Source organism: Lissotriton vulgaris, chromosome 5 (assembly GCF_964263255.1).
Source record: "Lissotriton vulgaris chromosome 5, aLisVul1.2, whole genome shotgun sequence".
NCBI classification, from domain to species: domain Eukaryota; kingdom Metazoa; phylum Chordata; class Amphibia; order Caudata; family Salamandridae; genus Lissotriton; species Lissotriton vulgaris.
In genome coordinates this window covers 1,446,591,007-1,446,598,935 of record NC_141693.1, presented here as the reverse complement: position 1 = coordinate 1,446,598,935, position 7,929 = coordinate 1,446,591,007, and the positions used below count along the sequence as shown (strand labels likewise).

Genomic DNA, 7,929 nt, shown 5'->3' with positions numbered 1-7,929 from the left:
GAATGACACGAGTGATGACTTGACAACGCAAGAGGAGCTAAGGACTGCTGAAATCCAACAAATTGGAGCAGGATCAAGTCCTTTCAAACCATCGTCCAATTTCATGCCCATCATGCCTAAGGATGCAATAGATGCATTCCATGATGTAGTGATCTCAGACCTCAAGAAATTACACCACCAGGTGAAACATCGAGGCAGAATCAAGCAAGACCAAGAAAAACAATATTGGGCTTTGGTTTCGAAATTGAAAAACAACCATCGCAATGTGGTGTGCAGTTCTGATAAGGGAGGTAATATTGTGATCTGGCCTCAAGAACAATACATCGCGGAGGCCAGTCATCAACTATCAGATACTGCCTGTTACACTAAAACTTGTGTCAAGCAATATGACCTAGACAGGGAGAAATTAAGGAAACTCCTCCTTCAATACAAGAGGGAGGGTTTAATTTCCACTCAAGAATTTAAATTCCTGCATGTTGAACTACCGGTCATGGCACGTTTTTATCTCATACCCAAGGTCCATAAGGAAACATTCCCCGTACCTGGACGGCCAATTATCTCGGCCATCAACAGTATGGGTGAACATCTTGCTCAATACATAGATTACTTTCTACAACTGTTGGTGGTCAAGTTGCCCATCTATATTAAGGATACGGGACATTTCTTGAATAAAATCAACAATACCACTTGGATAGAAGACTCTCTTTTGATTACGCTTGACATTGAGGCTCTATATACGAGCATAGAACATCAAATTGGACTTAGGGCTCTTGAATACTTTCTGAGCACCAGGCCTGTAGATTGCTATAACCATAGTAAGATACTGGTTGCTTAAGTTGCATGGAGCCTCAATCATAATTTTTTCATGTTTGGCAAGGACATCTATTTACAAAAGAGGGGAGTGGCGATGGGGGCCTACTTTTCCCCTAACTACGCGTGCTTGCACGTGGGCTATTGGGAAAAGCAGGTCCTCATGGGCACGCATCATGACATCTTTACAGAAAAGTGCAAATGTGGGTACGATTTATTGACGATGTGTTTTTAATTTGGAGAGGGGATGAATTGAGTGCACTTGCTTTTATTGACAAACTTAAAGCTAATGAGTATAATCTAAAGTTCACCCACCATATCAGCAGTAAATCAGTTGATTTCTTAGACGTTAAAGTATTCCATAAGTCAGGCAAGTTGGCTACCACCCTCCACAGAAAGGCCACTGCGGGTAATTCTACTCTGCATGCTAGTAGTGCGGATACGTACCACACAATTGAAAATATCCCTTATGGGGAACTGCTCCGGCTTAAAAGGATTTGTAGCAGTGAAGAAGAATTGGAGAAGTGTACAATGGAAGCTCTGAATAGGTTCAAAACAAGAGGGTACCATGTTGATACTCTTAAAAGAGCAGTCAATAAAATGAATCAGAAGTCTAGACACTGCCTCCTTCAACAGAAAGGAATGAGATCAACACTTAGTGAAGACCCTGAAAAATTTGTGTTGAGATTTATTACACCATACAGTTGTCAAAATAGGAAAATAAGATCAATCCTAATGAAGAGTTGGCCAATTCTTCAAACAGATAGTGTTATCTCACCTGAACTCCCTGATAACCCTAAAATCACTTTCAGGAGAGGACCTTCTTTACGCAACCATGTCACCAATCCATTCCCTGAAATTCTAAAACAGAAACCCTGGTTCCCGCAACGTCGAGGTTTTTTTAAATGCTCGAGTTGCCGAGCTTGCAAGTTCGGTGTCAACACCAGCACCTACATGACTCCATTCAGTCCAACACCAATACAGATCAAGGGTAATTACAATTGCAGGACGGAGTTTGCCGTTTATGTCCTGGCTTGCAATTGCGGCCTGAGGTACGTCGGTAGTACTCGGCTTGAGGTGCATGCCAGGATATTACAGCATCTCCGTGCAATTGTCAATAATGACAATTCTTATCCAGTGGCGAGACACTTCAAGAGTGTACACAACAACAATCTGGAGTGTCTCAGCTACTACGTTTTGACATCTGTACCCCAACCCCGCCGGGGAGGGGACAGAGACAAAATGCTTCGCCAACTCGAATCTAAAATGATATTAGAGCTTGATACGAAGGTTCCAAATGATCTTAACACTACAGAAGACCTATATCATTTTCTTTAAGATTACCCTGTTTCTGTAACCCACTGAGATTTTATAATTTGTGTTCACTTTTGGAGTATAAGTCCGCCTATTTGAAATCATATTGACTTTCCTCGAAACCCAAATAGAAGATTTTTTGTTCCCTTCCTTTTTTAGTTTTCATTCTTCATTTACCCTGACTATATATTTTCTCATTCATTGAATTTAAGAGTGAACCCAAATTACTAGTCTTTATTCGACTATATAAAAAAACATAACTATATAGAAAAATGATTTTTCTTTTGTTTATTTCACTTATTAGATGTTGGGCACACATCTCACTAAATTTGGAGATTAACTATCAGTCGTAGGAAATGGGTTTGACAAAGGAGGGGTTGCCATCATGTTTAGATGTCCCCTCAATATCAACACCGAGTAGGGGTTGCCATCAATATTAGATGTCCCCACAAGATTGTAAATAGGGCTTAGGGGTTTTTTGTGTATATATGTATAGTATTTATTGGCAATTTTTGTACATAATATATCATTTTTATTGTATAGGTATATGCTACATTTTAGAACGTTTGTTCATAATGATACCTTTTAGTGATATAGTATGTGTGTTCAGCGACATTAGCTTGTTTGTATATGCTCTTTTCCGTATTACGTTTTATGGAAGTCAGTATGTATCCATCATGCAAAGCTGCTGATATATGTAATTGCCTATAGTATATACATGTTTGTATTTTACCACCTTTCCCATTTTTCAAGCATTTATGCAGAAGCAATCTTGGTTTTATACATAATGAATTTATTCAGATATCAATTGGTGTTTGGGAGACTTAAAGCATGCATAGTAATTGTCTTCCTTCCTGCCTCAAATCCATGCCAGTGATACGTAGTAATAGTATTTTTTCCTTCTCTATTGTTATCACATGGTGTGCACTAGCACTTTAAAAGTTCAGGCATGAGGGGTTAAGATTTGACTGTGATCAAGGGCATCCGCTCGAAACGGGTCAGTTTTTGCTTCTGTCCAGCTTTGCTCAATAAAGTCACCTGCCTCAGATCGGATTCGTTGAGTCATCTGTTCGGCCCTGGGGATCCGGGGCTGCAGTGTGGCTTTCTTTGTTCTATATATATATATATATCTCAAAGGATCTAGCCGCTTATCAGCTGCATCATATTCTTACATTCACAATGTTGTGATAGTTGAAATGCTGCAGTTGATATTCTTGTACTTCAATATTTTTAACTCTGATATTCTAACATACAACCATAGCCTATTGTTTGCTGCATTAAGTAATTATACTAGATAGTAGTAATCACTGTAGGATATAATTTCGTCATCAATTTCAGTGCCATGACACTTGGTGGCCAGTAAGCAATTGTAACTCATTATCTGTCTTTATTCACAGCGAAAGTGTCCAGAAGATTGTTGCTGTTCATTCAGCTCATGACCTGAGCTTTCACACTCAAACATAACAGTGACCGTCCCTGAAAAAGAAGAAAAGGAAAGCTTCACGCCCTCTTCAGACAGTCTGGTCCCTAGTTTCAGCAGATCACAATTTGATGATGAGCCAGTTCCCTACTATGACGCGCAAGATGGAGAAATTTCTGAGTGTTGGCAAAGGAAATGGGTTACGGGCTACTGTGCATATGTCACCCGGAGAAGTGCTGTATATTGCTGAGCCTTTTGCCTACACTGTCAACAAGCAAGGAAGGGGACTAGTGTGCGAGTGCTGCCTGCGCACTACACAAAAACTCCTTCAGTGCTCTCAGTGCAAGTTTGCCAAATACTGTAGCAAAGCATGCCAGACAGAAGCCTGGCTTGACCACAAGAGAGAGTGCAAATGTCTAAAGAGTGCCAAGTCTAAATTTGACACTGACACAGTGAGGCTTGTTGGCAAGATTGTCTTCAAGATGAATCGAAAATCACCTTGTCCTTCAGAAGAGCTCTATTCTGTGTCTGAACTTGAGTCTAATTTTGGAAAAATAAGCAAAGAATATAAAAATGAGTTTGAATTATTTTCAGACATGTTAGAGATGTATCTGAAAGAAGAAATCTCAGATCCCTCCCAGTTCCTCGCTGATATAAACCTTCCTGACTTCTTTGCGAAAGTGACCTGCAACCGTTGCTCAGTTGTTAATGGAGAACTGCTAGGTGTTGCAGTTGGTCTGTATCCGAGCATGTGTCTTCTCAACCACAGTTGTGAGCCAAACTGTACAACCATTTTCATAGGACGGCACCTCCACTTGCGGGCAATCAGAAAGATTCAGGCAGGAGAGGAGCTTACTATTACCTACATTGACCAACTGATGCTCACAGTAGAACGGCAGAATCAGCTCAAGGTCAAATATTGCTTTGAATGTGACTGTCGTCTGTGTCAGACACATGCCAATGATGAGAGGATGCTGGCAGGCGACAGACAAGCTTCGAATAAGACCAAGGACTTGGTATCAAAAGTGCTTGAACTACAATCAAAGAAACAGTGGAGGGAGAGCCTGGCTCTGTGCAGGGCTCAATTAGAGAGGAACACTGGACTAGTTCCAGACGAGAACATCTATCAGCTAAACATACTGACTTGTGCTATGGAGGCCTGCATGATACTCAATTTACCAGAAGAAGCTTTGAGCTATGGATACAGAGCTCTGGAACCCCTTAGACAATATACTTCAGGAATCAATGCTTCGCAAGCAATGCATATGATGAAAATGGGCTCATTACTAATGCAGCAAGTCAAGTTCCCTGAATGTATGTCTGTGTTTCAAGAAGCATATGGTATTATGAAAATATTTTATGGCAAAGAACATCCAATGACACAATTACTGATGAAGATACCAGGATGTTAACAAGGCGACTAAACACATAGTTTTTTCATCTCTTCAACTGTGCATATTTACGAAGTACAGAACAATGGTGATACTTACAATTGCACACATTTTTTCCATCACCCAACCAAATAGATATCCTATGTTTATATCCTTGAAATAAGTGACTAAATTGGTCGTTCTTTTCACTTTCCTTCTGTACTTCCTTTTGTTGTGATTTTAGTGATCCATACGAAATCCAAACCACATCTTTCCCCTCTGTGATCAAGAGGTGTTGTGGTAGGATGGATATCCAATTGATGACACTGGCCTCTCTTGGCAGTTGATGGAAATCCGACCATTTCGTAATGGTCGCTTTCTTGTCTATTAAGCATATCTGTTGGGGTTCTGTACTCTTTTTGTGTGGTATGTAACTAGTCTTTTTGCTCCCCTTTTGCCCCTGCTTTTGACCACCAGATTTGTTTGTAATGGATATCATTTAAATTGGGGATTAAATCTGTGAGTTAGTCGGTAAACTGTCCCTAGGACCCTCTTCCCTTTGTGGATTCTCGTTAGTTATATTATATAGATACTTAAAATTGGGCATTACATGTGATTTGCGTTTGCTTAGTGTGGCATTGCTCTTAGGTAGAGCTATTTCAATGAAAATAAATCGTTTTTGGAGTACACTTCCAACATGTAGGAATGCTCATGTGGCATAGATTTTGAATAGGTAGAGAAGGAAGGAGGAAGAGAAGGAGGGGGTAATACATCCGTATGGAGTGCCTAACTAGTTGAAATGGATGTTTCTGCTGCAGCAACATGCCGTATTGTCAATTAAACTGTTCAAAATTGAAACTGTAATTTGCTTGCATTATAGAGAAATATGGGTGTTTGTATTAATGTAACTGTGATGACAATAAAGGCTAAAAGAATCCCTCATACTCAGTGTGGTCCATGAAGGAAATGTTTAATTTCTGACTCAAACTCACCTCTTTTCAACGTGCTAAGGTCAAGTGGAGGACTATCTAAACAGAACAGCCAATTAGAGAGCACAGGAAGCAGGGCACAGATCATACAGAGGAAGCTGAGAACAGGTTTGGCCCTGCATACTCTCATGGTGTTATCAAGTCTGTCATCATTTCATCTGTTCACGCTGTTGTTAACATTCAAAAGCATATGATAGCGACATTTAAAAAAAGTGAATGGTTGACACAAATTCATTTCGGTTAGACTGTACTGTATAGCATTCAAGTTTATATGGAAAACACAGATGTGGCCTACTTCTCAAAGTAGGTTATATGTTGCTTATCTGGCTGTAAGTTATTAACCACACATTAGCTTGCTGCCATGGTAGTGGGCTGTTCTGTTAAAGTTCCAGCACTCAGTGGGGTTCCAATGTTCGGTACTGTTTGGGCCTATAAAGCTGCCAGTTGGCGCTGGAAGTCAATGACCCACCTCACTATGCTGTTTAATAAATACCCCTCCATAGTCTGACAGCCTGTGCCTTATCCCATCTTTTGTGCTACCACAAAGTGATAATGTACAGACTGTTAAATCCAAATTAGTTCTTTTGGCCCAGGATGGTCATTTGGGCCAAACACTGACTAAAGGCGGTTGAGAGAGACATTTTGGTGGACCAGAATAGATGGTGAAGATTTACAGTGGGTAGTGAAGAGTACTGATTGCAGAAAGTGTGTGAGTAGAGGCTCATGGTTGAGAGTCTAGAGTGAGAGTAAAAGAGGACCCCGGTAGCGGTGAGGTTATTCAAGGAAATTTACCTCATATTCGGTAACTGACAAGAGTGTCCAATTAGGCTGTGAGATAAAGCACATTTGCTACTCTCTGCACAACACAGAGTTTAATGGTGTTGCAGAGCGTTCTAATAATATATTGATCCATTGCTGTGGTGAGGAGACTTGGGGCCTGATTCACAAAGGTACGTTTACAAGGTAAGATCTACTCACATGTAGATCTACTCCTACACCAGGTGTACAGCTCCACCTTTTTGCTATACACCATTTTCAAGTGAGGAACTACCCCAGATGTAGACTCCAGAGTCTCCACCTCTTCAAACAAAAGGCAGTGAAGTTAAGGATCTGTATATTGAAGTTAAAATGTATGAATGCAAGAGTGAAGCTGAGTTCAAAGCAGCTTTTAGAGGAAGCCCAGCTGAAAAATAATTTTGAAAATTGATGCAAGATCCAACTAGCACTTCCATAACTGACTGAATGTTTTTTGGAGATGGGAGAGAAAACTGCCTCATTTTCATCTCTAAGGAAGTGTGCGGGTGTAGATTCCATGATTGTTTTTTTTATGCCAGAACCAACTGTGTTGAGCATCAACGATAACTCAGAAGATTTGACATTGAAGCTGTAACTACTGTGTCGTCCTTTAAGCAAACAATTAAACTGATCTGAATGAAGAAACCACCCATTGCCACATCAACTCATCACTTATATGATTGGAGTTCTTTGCCCCACCAACTACCTGCTGGACCTCAATGGACCATGGTAGATTTTACCGATGTCATGGCCATGCTTTGCTAAATTTATATGAGGTTTCTAGATTACTCCATGTCACCAAGGATACAATGCACATGTCCTGGAATTATATTTTACAGATCATTGTTTTCAGGTCTGTTAGTTGAGTGAGTCAGCTGAAGTGAACCAGCAGTACAGTTACCAGGACGTATTAGGAGGAAAACGAAGCACTGCCCTGCACGGTGACATTGAGTCACCTATTACCTATAATTACAGACCCTGAATTCCAATCTCTTCTTCGGTACCACTGTGTTTTATATTCTCCTAGATTCCTTGTCGCAAGCTTACAGTTATGACTCTGTGCAACATTTCTGTTCAAGATGCCCCAAAACATGAACAACATAATGAATCTTCTCCAGTAATATACTATATGAGGAGTTATAATTGACGATACCTAGCCTTTGTAACACTTTAATCTGGATGGCAATATTCACATTTATGATTTTTATTAGTGATACACTGCTACCAGTAT

At 40.2% G+C, this 7,929-nt stretch overlaps 1 pseudogene; it reads left to right on the top strand.

Annotated features, from left to right (window-relative positions):
- Positions 1–3,525: 3,525 nt before the first annotated feature.
- LOC147712718 (histone-lysine N-methyltransferase SMYD3 pseudogene) lies at positions 3,526–5,713 on the top strand (annotated as a pseudogene).
- Positions 5,714–7,929: the final 2,216 nt, after the last annotated feature.